Raw genomic sequence first — 16,130 nt, forward strand, 5'->3', positions numbered from 1 at the left:
GGTCACAGTTTACAGGCCACGATCAGGGTGGGTGTGGAAAGAGGCTTCCAGATGAAGCCCGACGTTTCTCTCAAATGTCAGTCTGCCCACACTGACTCTACAGCAATCTGGAGAGGTATGAGAAGCAGCAAGGCAAGCGTGGCTGAGTTATGAGAGAGTCAAGCCCAACACACATTTAAAGATGTCAGATGAGCTGTGTGGATGTGCCAGGGTTCCCTCAAACACTATTCGATATCCTTTCAATCAGTGTTTAAAGATAGCTAATAAGCAAACAATTCTGTTTTCTTTAGTTTTGCTTTTAATGAAGGACAAGGGATTAAGACACATAGAGACTGGCCAGACAAATGGGAAACCGACCTGACCAGACCATGACCAAAATATCACAGGCAGACCACCCGCAAATGCAGAGGCCTCAGAGTCCACAGCGGGCGGTTGGAACCAGGCCCCAGGGAATCTTTCAGCTGCATTCTGGCTGTGATCGGCGGGCAACAGGTAGAGGTGCTGGAGGGGGCTGAGTCGTGATTTTCGGTGTCTGTCATATTCGATCAAGTGTGTCATAGAGCTTCCTGTTTCATCTCCCAGTTATTCTGAAACAAAAACATGCATGAAAAACACAGGTCACTGCCAGCCACACTGACAGTCGCTCTAGTACATGGAAACTGAAAAGGGAAAGACATATCATGAATGCCACAATAAGCCAGAGAATCAAATTTATCAGCATCTATTCAAATATTGACAAGCAACAAACATTACTGGCGGCAATGGTGGTGCGGGACATGGGGTGTCCACATAAACAGAATTCAGAAGAGACTGAAAAGGCAGATGTTCCCAAAAGCCTGCTGCTTTGTTTGGGGCCAGCCTGTGTGTTTATTGAAAAGTTGATTCAGTTCTGACTTCCTGGTCAGGGTCTGACTCCTGATGGGCCCTGAGGCTCTTCCCTTACATGCCCCTTTTGACTTGGATGAAGAGTCACACAAGGACTTACAGGATGGCACAGGTGTTTGCCCAGGTGGTGCCCTGCACTCCCCTCTCCAAAGGCCCAAAGAGACCCAATGAGAGATCCCCGTGGAATTCCAGCCCAATGAGGTCCTGGGCCTCCCCGGGAGACATGGCCTCCCGGGTACATCAAATAATCACAATACACCTGGGCCTAGCCACCTCGGTGAGGTAGAGGGAAGGGTAGATAAGAAGTGGGGGGCCCCTGACCAAGCAAAGGCCCTGAGGACAGCACAGGACTGACAGCAGCTCCAGAAAGACTGTGATTCTGTTAATAACTGCTCTGCTGCTTGAGACCAGCATGGTCTGGCTCACTGTTTGCAGAAAATCATTCTCAGTCTCCCAAACAAGTGAAAGGATACTTCCAAAGACAGACAGAGGGACGGTAGAATCAGAAATACAGATGGCACCATCTTCCCAAAGTCCATACTGTAGCCCCACAAAACCAACTTCATGCTTAAATCTGCTGCTCAGACACACTTTGGGGAGAAAGCAGTTTTTCCAGGAGCGAGCTGGAGACAGCACTTCCATGGGAGGGAGGTCAAATCCAAGACTACCCGCTATTTCCAGCCACATTCACTATGGATGAAGAAGGGATGGCTCTACCCATGACCACGCAAAGCTTCCTTGGGAACCCTGCTGTCCCTTCCACATGCAACCTGGCCAAGATGCAACCTTGAGTTCACCATGAAAACCCACTGGCCCTGCCGCTCCCCATTTCCTTTGGTTAATATTAGGCACAAATTTTTCTGTAAAATGAGATGAAGGGATGTGATTTTGGAAAAGCTTCATCCTTCTTCTTGAGATTCATTCACAAGATACAGTAGCACACAAAATACCCAGAGAAGTTAAGAAATAAGAAAGCTGTTTAAATTATTGTGCACTTCCCGAACATATATGGGGCATAACATTTTTTGCACACTGGCCTTTGCTGGGAGGGTTCTGCTGAGTGGTGTTAGGAAATGTGGCCGAAGGCAGGCTGCCCAGCCTGCAGGGCCTGGTGGAGCTCTCCTCCTCCTAGGGTCTCTGGCAGTGCTGCAGGCCAGGGAATAAAGCTTCTCCTGACCCCGTAGCCCTGGCTGCCAGGACATGTGGTGATTATGACAGTCTCTATTTATCTTTTGAAACTCTGTATTGTTTCCCCGCCCACCCCCCGTATCTTTCCCAATGTCTCGTACAAGTGAGTTAACGGATCCATACAAACTCCTACAGTCTTGTTTGTTTTTTCCTTAAAGGCCTCATTGGCTAGTGACAGTGAAAAACTGAGCTTCCTGAGCCTTGACGGACCTGGCCCCATGATTCCTACACATTCTGGGAAGAACGCTGCCCAGATGAATCTGTTGGGAAAGCCAGCTTCCCATTTTGAGTCCTATGAGCTAGCATTTTCTAATGTGACTTAAAGTCCAGCATCTGGGCCCAGGATTTCATACGCAGTGCCTTCCTGGGTGGGCAAAGAGAAACAGGAACTAAGTAATGCATCAGTGGCCGGTAGGGGTGGAAGGGGAAACCTGGTTTCTTTAGTTTCATCACTGAAATAGAGAGGTGGTTTACCAACCCGTGCCCCTCACCAGTTACCCCCACTTCTGAGTGCAATGAAAAACCAAAATGTAATAGCCCAGGAGGGCTACAGTATGGAACACCCAACCATGTGGACCTTGGGCCAAAGTCACAGAGTGAGAGGTGGCCGGCCCTTACGGATCATCCAACCAACCTTCACCTTGCAGGTGAAGAAAGCAAGGCTCACTGAAAAGGGAAGTTGGCAACCTTCCCAAGGTCACTCTGGATGGGACACAGCTGGGACCAGGACCTGGGTCTCTCCTACCTCTCCTACCTTTGGCTTCTGGCCAAAGCTGAGAAGACTCTGAATTCCAGTTCTCCACTGCAATGCCTTGTCTGGGAGGTTTTGCATGGATGAATCAACTCCATGTTGGCCTGGCTGTCTAGTTATCACTGAAGAAACCCACGACAGTTCATCTGAGAACTAAAAGTTTTGCCCCTAATTCAGAGCCGATCACACACATGGCTTCCTAGACGCCAGTGTACACTGGGAGTGGGTGGAGACCACCAGCGCCACTCCAGTGTTGAGGCAGCCCTGAAGAAGCATCTAGTCACAGACAGGGCCACTCTTACTCTTTGGCTTGGCTGACCTGCTGTTCCTGCAGGTATCTAATATTGATGAGCCGCCAGGTAGGTCTCCCCACTGTGGGCACACAACCTCACTTCCCCCCAGATCTGAGAGATGGCCTCAGGGTCACACGCATCACCCTGAATAGAAGCCCTCATCAGGGGCCCCAAATGCAGCTCAGGCAACCTTCAGGAAGCTCCCCAGCTAGCTCCCAAATCATGCTCTTTCTGTTCCTGATGACAGACAGAAGGCTGCTGGCATGGTAAACTGACAAGGGGAGAGAAGCAGTGGCACAGACGCATACCCCCAGTCCCACCCCCAAGGCAGGCTGTTTTGCCCCTGAAGTTGAACCATCCAAGCCTCTACTTTCTGCGCAGTAAGTCTCAAGGTAGGAGGAAGTGAAGACCGCAAGCTTCAATTTGCTGTGACATCCAAGGAACTGCCAATACCTCACTGCTTGAGAGCCCAAGCCAGAGCTTCCAGCCAGCTTCAAGCAAAAACACACTTGAGCTTCCTCTGCCCCACTGGCAGCACCGAGGTCTTCCTCAATGCACAGAAAAGGGACGAGTGAGGAACTCACACCCTGTCCATCTTGACTCACATCAGATTCTAACAGTATAGGAAGCCAACTTTTTGAGATTTCAAAAGAACTGCCAAGGAGGATGGAGCCTGCTCAGTAACAACCAAACTGTTCAGCTCTCAGGAGTCCACTGTTTTTATTTTTCAGAATATTAAAACCTAGACCGCACACTCAGGAAATGTATATTGCTTATCACAGACTAATTTTAGGGAGATATGAGATGGGTTCTTTGTATAAATCAGACTCGTGTGCTGCTAGAGCTGTCAGGGCAGGGGAGCCAGGCAGCAGCACTTGAGTCCCCCTGCCCTTGTCTCTGACAGAGGCTCCTGCGTCTAGAGCTCCAGCCACGTATCTCTGAGCAGACTTAGCACCTTTTCAAGGGGACCTCCCCTGAGAAGCAGTTTCTGCAAAGTGCTCCACGCATCATTACAGACCTACACTTGGTCAGGAAGATTCTGTGTCTTTGAGTGGGGACTTTCAATACCCCCGTCAGCAGAGTGTGACAGTCCCAGGACACACACCCGGGTCCTCCTGGCTACCATTTACGGAGCATGTACCACAGGTCAGCTACAGCTCCCCAGCCAAGCTTTCCTTCAAACATCTCCCCAGCCCTCTCAGGTTGGTGCTATTGGGATCATCTCTCTCACTTAGGAAGGACCGGAGCTCAAGGGAGTTCAACAAATAGCAGGGAAATACAGGCACACAGCCTTCCATGCAGCAAACTGATGGTGATGCTGCCTGCCGGGACACTCAGCAGCCCCTTCAAACATCTGACCCCCTGAGTCTTCCAGGCTTGCTCACTTTTGGTTACAGAGAGTGTCCTGAGCAGCACAAAGTCAGACATAGCCAGGTCCATGCACATTTGTGTCTTTCCACAGGGTCAGACTTTTACTGATGCTATTTCAATCACAAAAGCCACAAGTTACATGGAGTTCCCAAGGAAGTGATTCTCCTTAGTACGTCCTGTTCAACTGGTAATCAGAGCTGTGAGCACTCAGGCTCAAGCCACTCTGCAAGTCAGTCAATATTGCAAACCATACATAGCAGTGTCCTTAACTTAATCAATATATAAATGCTATATTAAACATTCCACATGAAACAGTAACATTTAACATCGAGAGAAAGGGGATAAAAGAGCATAAATGTGGCTTTGAAAAAAAAAAGAGTGAGAAGGGGATAGAAGAAAGGGTTAATGAGCCAATCCAATGAGAGCAATGTGGATGAGAGTGTCCTGGCCTGTTCCAGACAGACATCAAGAGTCTTCGATGTGGGCACAGTCTTTGGCAGCAGATGCCGGGTGCTGATCACGAGCAACAACAGAGCAAGGCTCTGTTAAGACGACCATCTCAAGCTGGCGAAATCCTGCTCTTCTTATAGCCCTGAGACATCTGGCAAGGACTGATAGTAGAAGAGGGCTAGTGATGTCCCTATCTGGTTGGGTGTGGTCTTTATTGATTAGGTGGCCATCTGTTCCCTGTTGGCATGATGCCTTTTGACATGTAAGATGGAGTCTTTTTCTAAGATGGTGTCACTTACGTCAAGAGTGCTCTATATAGGGAAGAACCTATGACAGCTCCCTTAGTTTATAATAAAGGTGGAAATTGTCAAGGGGCAGCAACCCAAGGGTTGGCCCTTGGTAGATCGTTTCCTAGTCTAGTCATACCACACACTACAGCTTGACTCTTTCACTATCTGTAAAATAAACCTCAAAAACATTTTAGCCACTTTATAGTCTGATGGACATGGTAAAAGGCCAAGATGACAGGGAACCTTGCTGTGCAGTTACTGAGAAATGCAAAAGGCCTTCTGAGAGGCTGGTGTGGATTCTAAGTTTGTGGTAGGGTACACAAAGGGACATTAGGAAAAAAGTGGAGTCAACTTGCAGACTCCAGTAGACATGGTTTTTAGGCATTTCAAGCACCCTGGCTCTAGGCTGCGGTTCTCAATGGGAGTTTCAGCACTGGCAGCATCTCATTACCTGAGAGTTGTTAGAAATGCAAATTCTCCGGCCTCACCTCACATATTCTAAGAAGGAAACCCTGGGGCTGGGGCCTAGGAATGTGTGTTTCACAGCGTCCAGGTGATTCAGATACACACAACCACCAGTGGCAAGTGATATCTGCTCCTAGTGACACTCTTGTATGCAGGGCCATGGGTGACTGCAGGTTGGCTATGCGGCTGGCTACTGATGTTCAGACTTAGTCAACTGTACCCAAGCTACTTGCCGGACGCTCTCCCCTGAGATCCCGACTGGGGGCGGAAAGAGCAAGCAGCTCAGAAGCCATCCAGAATTTTCAACTCATTTTTGGGGTGACCTGGGGAGAAATGTTGGCACGCTTCATCCCTTAATCTCCTTTTCCAGATGTTGCTGATCGGCACAGCGTAGGACTGAGCACTGTGGGATATTCAATCTGCACCACTGATCTCTCCCTAAACATCAAATGTCTCTTCTAGCCATGCTCCACCCCTGCCCCATCCCCCTTGCCTTCCAGCCTTCAGCTCATTTTGCCTGCACAGAACATGACAGCCACGAATTCTGCTGCATCTCTCTCAAATAGGAGAACAGAAGTGTTTTCACCAGCTCAACCCTCCTCACTGCAACCCTGTGCAAAACACCACATCCCCCACTCCCACTTTCAGGCTCTGCTCACACCGACCTCTGTGCCCAGGTAGACAGCACCAGCAAAAGGCTCACAACAACACAGGTAGGAGGCACTAGACAACCAGGCCTCCCAAAAGAGTTGAAAAAAAAAATAGTTTGTTTATCATTTTAAAAAAACTAACCTCATACAGGAAGTATGAGAAGCAGAAGAAGAAGAAGAAAAAAAAAAACCCAGGCTACAATACTGGAAATGTCCACATTTGTTACAGATAAAATATGTGTCTCTCAGTTTCCATATTCAACTTTGCAGGGATGGTGGGAACAGGTAGGGTAGGGCACTGCGGGGGGGTGGGGACTTAGGATCAATGGGGCTCAAACAAAAATGGTGACTGTGAGTACATGAGGCACAGGCTTGCCAGATGTGGGACAGGACCACGACTCCAATCAGGGCCCTCCCTGCAGGTGTGGCCGTCCCAGCCAGACTTGGAGAAGGGGACACCTAAAACAGAAACTGTTATCCGAGATCCTCCTATTCACCTGCCTCTCTGGCCCCAGGTCCTGCCCTTGTGTGTGTTTCAGGTGAAGAAGCCAGAGTTACAAAATCATGATCACCTCCCTCCAATAGCCCTTCCAGACCTGCAGCCCCAGCAGCAGTCAGCTATGGAGACACCGCCACCCAGGCCTTCCATGGAAGCCTGAGGCTGTGCAGACCTTCAGGACAGCAAGCCCAAAAGGGCGGACTTGCTTTGGTGTGATGGACACAGACACGAGGCCACTGGAGGCAGACAGGAGTCAGATCTGATGCCTGACATGGAGCCAGGTGCCCTCGGGGAAATGTGGCTCAACTGGATTTTTTTAAATGGGGCTGGAGGACACACAACCTCCACATGAGGATTAGAGTGGAGAAAAACAGTGAGAATAAAGAATATGTCCTCTTTCATAGAACCAATCAGCAGGAGAGAAGGAAATAGGAATTCTCCCTTCTCATAATAAAAAAATAAATGCAAACACTGTATAACGTGCACACATTAAAAAGATATCAACTGAAGGATTTTAAGTCATTGCGATTGGTGTCAAAGAAAGCAATTGGTATGAGAGAATGAACGAACGAAAGAAAGAGAGAAAAAAAGAAAAACTGTACACCAAAATCTCAAAATAGAACCAAAACCTGCAAATCATACTCAAGAGTCTATTGTGAACCCATATTTCAGCATGCTGTTGAAAAGGTTAATAATTTTCCTACCGAAACTGAATGTGGGTTGTGAAAGAACATTAAAATGAAGAAAATTTCCCCGTGGCTGCTATTATATTATCACCAAAGCCATCAAGTTTCAGTTTGAGTTATTTGTATTTATTTGTGAAAACAAAGATTAGATAAGTAGAAACATAAACCTCATCCTAATTATTGTCCTGGAGTATCTGATTTTTAAGACCAAAAAAATAAGACCATCACACACACAGAGGCAACACAAGGTATGAGAAGTTACAACAGCAGAGGCAAGGGAGAGGAGGCTGTTATCTCGTTCTATCATTTGAAAAAAAATGTATTGTCTCATGTAAAACATTAATAGTTGCTTACAGTCTGCGAAGATAATATGAGAGTCAATATGTACTTTTAGCTGTTGACATTTTTGTCAACTATATGCCCAGGTAGAGAACTTTTCTTTTAAACTGCAAACTAGAATTTTTGTTTTACACTTGCAAAAGTGTAGTAACAGCCATACAATTCAATGTTGAAGATTGGGGTGGTGGGGGAAATGGAATTTAAATGCTGCTTTAAACGATCAAAATATGAGCTTTGGGACATTTACAACCAAGTGGGGTCTAGAGAAAACACAAGGTTTAGGTGCAGAGCTGGCTCTTATTTCAAATTTGTCTCAGATGCCCAGGGGGCAGCTTGTTTTCTGAAGTTTTAAAAGAAATCCAAAGATGAAATAGTTAATCAGAAACAATGGGTAAGCAGAGACTTCATGTATTTCCATCACAACATAAGCATCAGAATGAAAAAAAAAAAAAACATGCAAAAAAGAGCTTCAGTGGTCTCACATCATCGAACAAACTGTTTTTCTACCTATTTTGTGTTGCTGGCTTTTGTTATCAGCCCAATCGGCAAATTGTGGCCAATTTTGTCATGGTTTGAGCAGACATTTTGTTCCCAAACTGCTTTCAACATTTTAGCTACCAAATACAGTTTATGAGAAAATGAACAAGCCACAATACAAACAGAAAAGGCACCTTTTCTTACCAAATTAACCCCCTTTAAGCTTAAAATGCAAAAATTTTTTTAAATGCAAAAAAAAAGGAATTCTAGTAAATTCAAATTCTGAAACAACCTCATCAGTTTTTTCCTGGAAAAGGAATAATTAATGATTAACCTACTGATGGATTTTGAAACCAACTACACGACATTCCCTGATTCCGACCACCATGACACCATGAAACTAGTTTTTAATGACACAGTATGTAAATGCTATTTTGCAAAAACACACACCAAATATTGTTTGAAGATGCAGATCACGAGGCTCAAGAAGAACAGTAGAACTACGTTAAAGTAAAGTAATCGGTTAAGCAGTTATTTACTACTGAAAATAAGTGACACCCACGTAGTTCATGTTATATATTAATATTGAAACCAAATGACAGTCTAATACCGCAAATCATTTCATAAAAAAAAGAATGAAACTAGTTAAAATTAAAACACAGGGTTTTATTTTATAAAGCATTAAATATTAAGATCAAAACGGTAGAAAGCTGACTTGCCTTTTAAAATATTTGTTTTGCTGAATTACAACAACAGATTGAAAATGAAAAAAAAAGAATGAAAGATCTCTCCGTAAAAATTTAAGAATCACTACTGAGAAGAAAAGCAGAATTTCAGACAGAGTCTTGAAGAAAACTTCTGTTTGTAATCTTCCCTCATATTTGAAGACACAGCAATATGTACAACATTTTTAGCCTTTTAAAATACCAGCATGCCCACACACTGTCTCAGATTAAAACAAGGAGAAAATGACACATTCTGAAACCATTTTCTAAAGCTTCTTTTCCTGATAACAGTGAGGCGCTTACAATCAAATTAATGAGTTTCTAAAAAGCCCAAACAACTCTCCATAAAGAAACAGAATTGTTCATAACAGCATGCAGATATTTCTAGATTTTTCAGACAACACTTTGAGCATTAGTCCTTGCTACTTACATTTAGAAGATGTTTTTAAACATCTATATTAGAAAGAAACACTACTCAGTGCTTTGCTTTGTTAAATTGAGGAACACTCTGAAAAACACCAGTAGAGTCAGCCCAGTATTTCCCTCCTTTCAATTTAAAAACTAGTTAACTCTTCCCCATGCTCCTTGCACACATATGTATTCTCACAATTTATTTATACTTGAAAATTCTTAAAGTAGTGAAGAAAGGAAACACCCACAGAAAATAAGTCATCATTTCTTCTGAAAGTGGATTTCTTCATAAAACATAAACCAGCAAATAAACAGTGAAAAGAACTAAAAGCAAATAACAAAACTCAGTAAAAACACTGAAAAATATATATTGACTGATAGAAAAGTTAGCACAGGACATTTTAAATCATTGAGAAGAATAGGGACATTTGTGGTCAGTTTAAAAGATTCTCAGTGAAAGATTGGCATTGCTTCTGGGCAAGCTGAACTGATGAGAGCACCAAGGTAATAACATCTTCCATTCAAGATAATGTGTTATGTTGTTTAACACCATATCTAAAACATGTGACTCAGAATTCTTACTTCACTTTTTTATATTTCAATTTTTTCAGTATTATAGGACTCTTCTGGTACTTTAAAGCAAGCAGCCTGACTTATATAAGACATCAGCATTTAAAAACAGACAAAACAGCCTTGAAAAAAAAACACGACGATTAAAGATGACAGTGGATAAGGAGACTGTGGTAATCACCTAATTTGTTACTTTCAGACATTTTCTGTATGAGAATTTTACTCTGCAATACCTGCCCCTATCTTCATACAGCAAAACTGAATGTTCACATTCAGAAAAAGCCTGACCTTAGCTAGTACTTGCCACTCTTTTAAACCACATATCCTCTTCCCCCGATGTAAGACTTGGGAAATGAGGGTGATTTTAGTCATCTGGAAAGAGTGAAACAGGACATGGTCTTGAAGCACTTTCTTCAGAACCGTTGTCATTTTAACTTTGTTTTACCACAACAGAAAAGGCCGTGCCCACGGAACAAATTCAAGTTCACCCTCAATTGTATCTGTAACTCTGGAATTTCTTAAAAGCAGACTGGCACAGCACAAAAGCTTTCCTTAAATAGTCAAAGCATTAAGAAAAAAATTCCCACTTTTCTTTTGCAAGTATATGAATTAAAATGTGAACTCTCATATATTAAAAATGAATGTTTTTAGCACAATTACTTCACAGGCAACCAGCTAATTTATTCTTCCTCTTTTTCACAATATGCATTTGTTAAAACACCAAGATTTTTTTTTAAACTCTGTTACGTTTACAGGCATTCCTAAGTGTAAGCAAAATATAGTTTTCCTCCCATTTAATATTTTATTTGAAGCCAATCTGTCATGTATAAAATGATGACAATTTTGTTAAAGCAATCTGGCTTTAGAGGTTAGGGCTAGCTCAACTGTAGAATTAGAAAATCGAGCTTTTTCTCTTTTTAAAGCAATGAATAATTTCCCAAAATCTAGAAATAACTGCAACTGGAGAGGGGAAAGTCAGACAAGAATGAAAGAAGCCAAGGAACTCAGAATTCTTGCCCCGGAAATGAGGGTCTCTTGCACTTCATTTTCTGTTTTCCACTAAATAAATAAATAAATAAATAAATAAAAAAAATTGATTTCTAGTTATAAAATTAAATGTGTAACAAGTTTAAGAAATTTACAATATGTTAGATACAAATATATATAAGTGAGCTTAGAAAGGTGAATTGCATTTCTTAGAGCATAAATCCAGCCCCCTGTGCTAATGCTATTGTGAGTTGATAAGACAGATAGATACAGACACTGGATCTACACCACTGAAAACAGGATGATTTTGGTTGTAAACTCGGATTAGTGCAAAATCATTCTCTTCTGACAGGGTCTGTTGGCACAATTAAAAGGCATAGTGGATACCGGTGGACCATGAAGAGTGGAATGTATTTCTGATAGTCACCTAAAACCTTTCATTGATGTTGGCTTGAAAGCTGCTTAATTAGCTGTAGGCTGCCAACCAATCTCCTTATCAAAGCCAGCTGAAAACAAAACTGAGAGAAACAGCTTGTGGTTTCGCAAAAATGTATTTACATGAAGTATATTTTAAAGGGAGTTTGATCATTAGGTACGATGTCATCTGTGATGTGCGGTGGGTTTGACATTTAAAGATGTCACAGGTTGTCAGATTCATCTCCAGTCTATACTTAGTTGAGATGTAACAACTTCTGCTAGCAGATCTTGTTCTGTTGATTTCCAGCCTAGAAATCTGAAAAGATTTAACTCTTTTTCTTTTTGAGACGGAGTCTCACTCTGTCGCCCAGGCTGGAGTACAATAGCACGATCTCAGCTCACCGCAACCTCTGCCTCCCAGGTTCAAGCAATTCTCCTGTCTCAGCCTCCTGAGTAGCTGGGATTACAGGCATCCACCACCACGCCCGGCTAATTTTTGTATTTTTTAGTAGAGACGGGGTCTCACCACATTGGCTAGGGTGGTCTCGCACTCCTGACCTCAGGTGATCCGCCCGCCTCCGCCTCCCAAAGTGCTGGGATTACAGGCGTGAGCCACCGCCCCTGGCTGAAAAGATTTAACTGTTATTTACTTCATACCAGTCCTTCCCATGTCCTCTCACCTCCTTACCCCTGATCTATTAAAAAGGAAGTGAAGTGGTGGGTGACACGTGGAACATAAGCCTATTTTTGTACCTAGTCCCAAGGATGGTGACAGAGGCAAAAATACCGCCGTGAACACAGGCCAGGCAGAGAGAGTTGCCGATAGGCGTTTGCTTCCTAAAATCAAGAAGGATCCACATCTTTCTAGCCTGTTATTTCACTGCGACTTGTATTGAAAAGAACATTCTGACAAGACGGGATTTCCTTCAGTTAACACTTAAAAATTGTCGAAACCAAGGAAAACCCAGAGTGAAAGCAAACGTTCTACCTCGTCGAAAGCTATCTTGATAGAAGTCATACCAAAGCAGCAGCAAAAGATCCCAGATAAATGTCGACCTTCAGGTATCCTCAACCAGGAACATGGTTCAGTAGTTTTGTCAGTGTGTTTAGCAATCAAGATTTAATGCTTTATATTTTATCAAGAGATGGAGACATGAATCACTACCATTTAACTGTTACAAGAATGACGTCTGGTGAATGTTTAGTCATCCATTCACTCTTTTCCAAATGTCACTTTCTGTCTTGCCTAATTCGTTGGAAATGAAAATTAAGCTCTAAAAGAGAAATTAAGACAAACCAGAACAGACCCAAGTGAAATCAGCACTCTGTCGCCGATAACACCCCTGAACCACAGAACCTCAGCAACAGGACTGCACAGATCTCTCAAACAGAAAGGGAAATGGTCAGTAAAGTTACAGGAAAAAAAAGGTTCATTCAACTTCGAAACTTTGTTACTTATGACCCTTCTTCCACCTTAATTCATATGGCAGAGGTCAAGGGGTATTAGTCCCAGGATATGAATGCAGTGTGATGTGCAGTTAGCAACACAGTTTTTAAAGGGTAATAGAAAAAAAAAAAGTTTTATAAAACTGCGCTACTCATCAATTATTCTCCATAGTTTGCTTTAAAAAGGTCTTCTTCCCAATCCCAATTATTCCATTGTTAATCATCTTGTTTGAAAAAGAACTGTGGCATGAAATCTGTCAATATAGGTTGCCATTCAAGCCCAGGAGAGCCAGGCAAAAGGAATTCCCCAACCAGGGTTCTGACAGCAGTTAGAAAAGGTAGAAGGCCAGGGGCCCAGGGAACAAGCAGGGGACAGTAATGACTGTGGCTTATCACCTGTTCTGTACCTGTCTTCTTAGCAGGAAATAGCAACTTTGATTATTTTATAAATTCAAAGGCAACCAGACTTCATTTATTAGGAGCTCTCTTCTACTTGCCTGAGCTGTGGCCTTCATTTGAGGCGTTACAAAAAGCAGTGTGTGAATACCAGGAAAGCTGGTCTGCAAGGAGGAGTGGAATGAAGGACTTCACTCTCCCCCAAAGCGCCAGGGAGCTCTGCCTCTGGGTCCTCCATGCTGAGACAACCCATTCTGCCAGCTCCTCTGAACACTAGACTGAGGTTCTAGCCCAGCACACCAAAGTCCCAGGGACAGCTGATCAGCAAATTGGCATTATGGATCAGTTTCGAGGAGGATAAATAAAGAAAGAGTTGCAGTAAAGCACAAAAGCGTGTCTGATGGAGCTAATCCAGAATGGGCAATGTTAGACTGCACAGTAAAATGTGAACTCCTCCATTTCAGCAAATCAAAGGGACTTCCCACATTGTCAAGGTCTCCTTCCCACCTGCCTCTGGCCCCAGGTGCAGACGAGAAGCCAGAGAGGCAATGTGGTATGCCCCACATGCCCCTCCCTTCATCACTGGGTTTGTTGTTGATACTGTTCCCATTGCGTTTATTCGGTGACTCTGCCTGCAAAGCTTCCTTTCTGCTGCTGCCTGTTGCTAGGGAATGAACCCTAATCACCGCGAGAGAACAACAGCAACAGCAATCTTCACTTGGCACGAGCAAGCACAAATGTCTCAGTTTAGTGACAACGTAGAAATCATCCCTAAAAGCATCCTCATTTACATCTTCCTTCAGAAGGATGGCAACATTTGCCCTGTCATGAAATACATATTCTCTTCATCATAATGTCGGAGATGGTGCATTTGGAGTGGATCCTATTTCCATATTGAATTTCTGCCCTTTGTCATCAACCTGGGTGTCCAGGGTGACTTCAGGCTCTTAGAATAGCTTGGCTGTGGATCTCACCTAGTTGTCAGCCTCTATTTAATTGTATTTTTTTTTCTTGGAGTAAAAAAGCAAACCACATCGTCAAAGCATTTAAAAACACAAACCAAAGGAAACTGGGTTTCCAAGCTTTAAGCAGATGTTATTTACCCACAATTTATTTCCAAGAAGTAACTGAGAAACCATTGCCATTTTTCATCAGTATTCAATTAGAAGCATAAAATCGTCGTTGTGCCAATGATCTATAACATGGTTCTTGCCGGAGATAAGTGAAAAGCAACCTATGTCCTCAAACTCCAGCTCACCTCAATTCTGGGGTTGCGGCTTCCGCAACCCTTTTATGTGCTTTCATGGGGGTGGCCAGAGGCTGGCCACTGCTGGTTGCAGGGACTGGGAAGCTGGCAGAGATGAGCAAGCGGGGCTCTCTCCAGCAGCCACCATCCCAGCTAAAGAGAAGTCCAAGGGTTACTTTGTGGTTTGAGGGGCACCTCCTTTTCTCCGGCACTGGGAGGATGGACCTGGTCACTGAGCAACACACAGGCCTCATGCCTCAGGCTTCCCTTGGGTAGTGGAGTCCCACCTGTGGGGACTGGCTCTGCTGGGCTCCCGAGGAGGGGAGGGCAGGGCCAAGGTCTGTGCTTCACACCTTCACCCCTGCCCAGAATGGTGTTCGGTTCACAGTTGACGCTGGGTGAGCATCTGCTAAACGGGATTGCGGTGGTGGGATGGGTGGTGTGAACCGACCCCCTAGCTTGGGACTCAACCACAGTTCCGAGGTTGGCACAGATTGGTACAGGGAGATGGGCAATGCTGGAACTGCCACTCATTGAGGTATCTTGGCCTCTATATCTGTGGGTTCCACATTACTGGATTCAACCCACTATGGATTGAAATATTTAAAAATAATAAAACAATAAAAATAATGCCAATAAAAATATCATAACAAGTGTTTACATAGTATTTATGTTGCATTAGATATTATAAGTAATCTAGAGATTATTTAAAGTACACAAGAGGATCCGTGTAGGTTACAGGCAAATATTATGCCAGTTTGTATCAGAGACTTGAGCATCCTTGGAGTTTGATATCTATAGGAGGTCCTAGAATCAATTCCCCATGGATACCAAGGGACAACTACACATTGTGTAAATTACCAAATTTGCTCAACCTTCTGAGGCAACTACTCTTAATATCCTCATTAGAGAGAATGAAGTTAACACAGGGATGGTTAACCTGCCACAGATAACAATAAGTCAAGAGTTAGAGAAGGATTGCAGATGTCCTTGCCTTTTTACCCCACCTTCTCTGCCATTAGAGTCAGTGGCCACCACCTCACAGCTTATGGACACCCTTCCCCAGAGGCTGTAGGTCTGGCCCACATTCCTGCCTTCCTGATTGGAGTGTGACTTTTCCAGGACAGATGCCATGGCCAGCTCAGTTCACTCTGTCTCTCCGGCACCAAGCACCCTGCCTGGAGCACCATGGACCTTGGCATGTGTTTACGGGACTCTCAGTTTTTAAGATGTAGTTTGCCATCTCCTGCACACAAAGCTTTCTAAAGCAAAGAGGAACTGTCTTCAACACTGGGTGTCTGGATCTCTACTAAGAGCAAGACCTTAGTAGACCTAGAGCAGACTCACCACTGTCACCGTATTTATCCCAGGAGGTGCGCCTTTCCGGAATCACCTTGTATATTAGTTTGTCAACGCATTCCTTCATTTATTCATACCACTGTCTGAGTGATTAGTACACACCAGGATGAAGCCTTTCACACTGATGTAGACATGAATAAAAATCTTTTCACAGTTGCCCTGTTAGCCATGTCAGCAGGATCTTGAGATAAAACAGAAAAGCAAAACTACACAAGGTTGTTTATCCAAT

The 16,130-nt window shown here is 43.8% G+C and overlaps 1 long non-coding RNA gene across 1 annotated transcript in view; it reads right to left on the minus strand.

The window, feature by feature from the left end:
* Positions 1 to 275: 275 nt before the first annotated feature.
* Positions 276 to 16,130, minus strand: part of LOC129030311 (uncharacterized) — a 66,052-nt gene continuing 50,197 nt past the window's right edge. Inside the window, exon 2 of the long non-coding RNA XR_008500614.2 lies at positions 276 to 587. This is a non-coding gene — a long non-coding RNA (uncharacterized LOC129030311). The remainder of the gene's footprint in view (positions 588 to 16,130) is intronic.

Source organism: Pongo pygmaeus, chromosome 12 (genome assembly GCF_028885625.2).
Source record: "Pongo pygmaeus isolate AG05252 chromosome 12, NHGRI_mPonPyg2-v2.0_pri, whole genome shotgun sequence".
Classification (NCBI taxonomy): domain Eukaryota; kingdom Metazoa; phylum Chordata; class Mammalia; order Primates; family Hominidae; genus Pongo; species Pongo pygmaeus.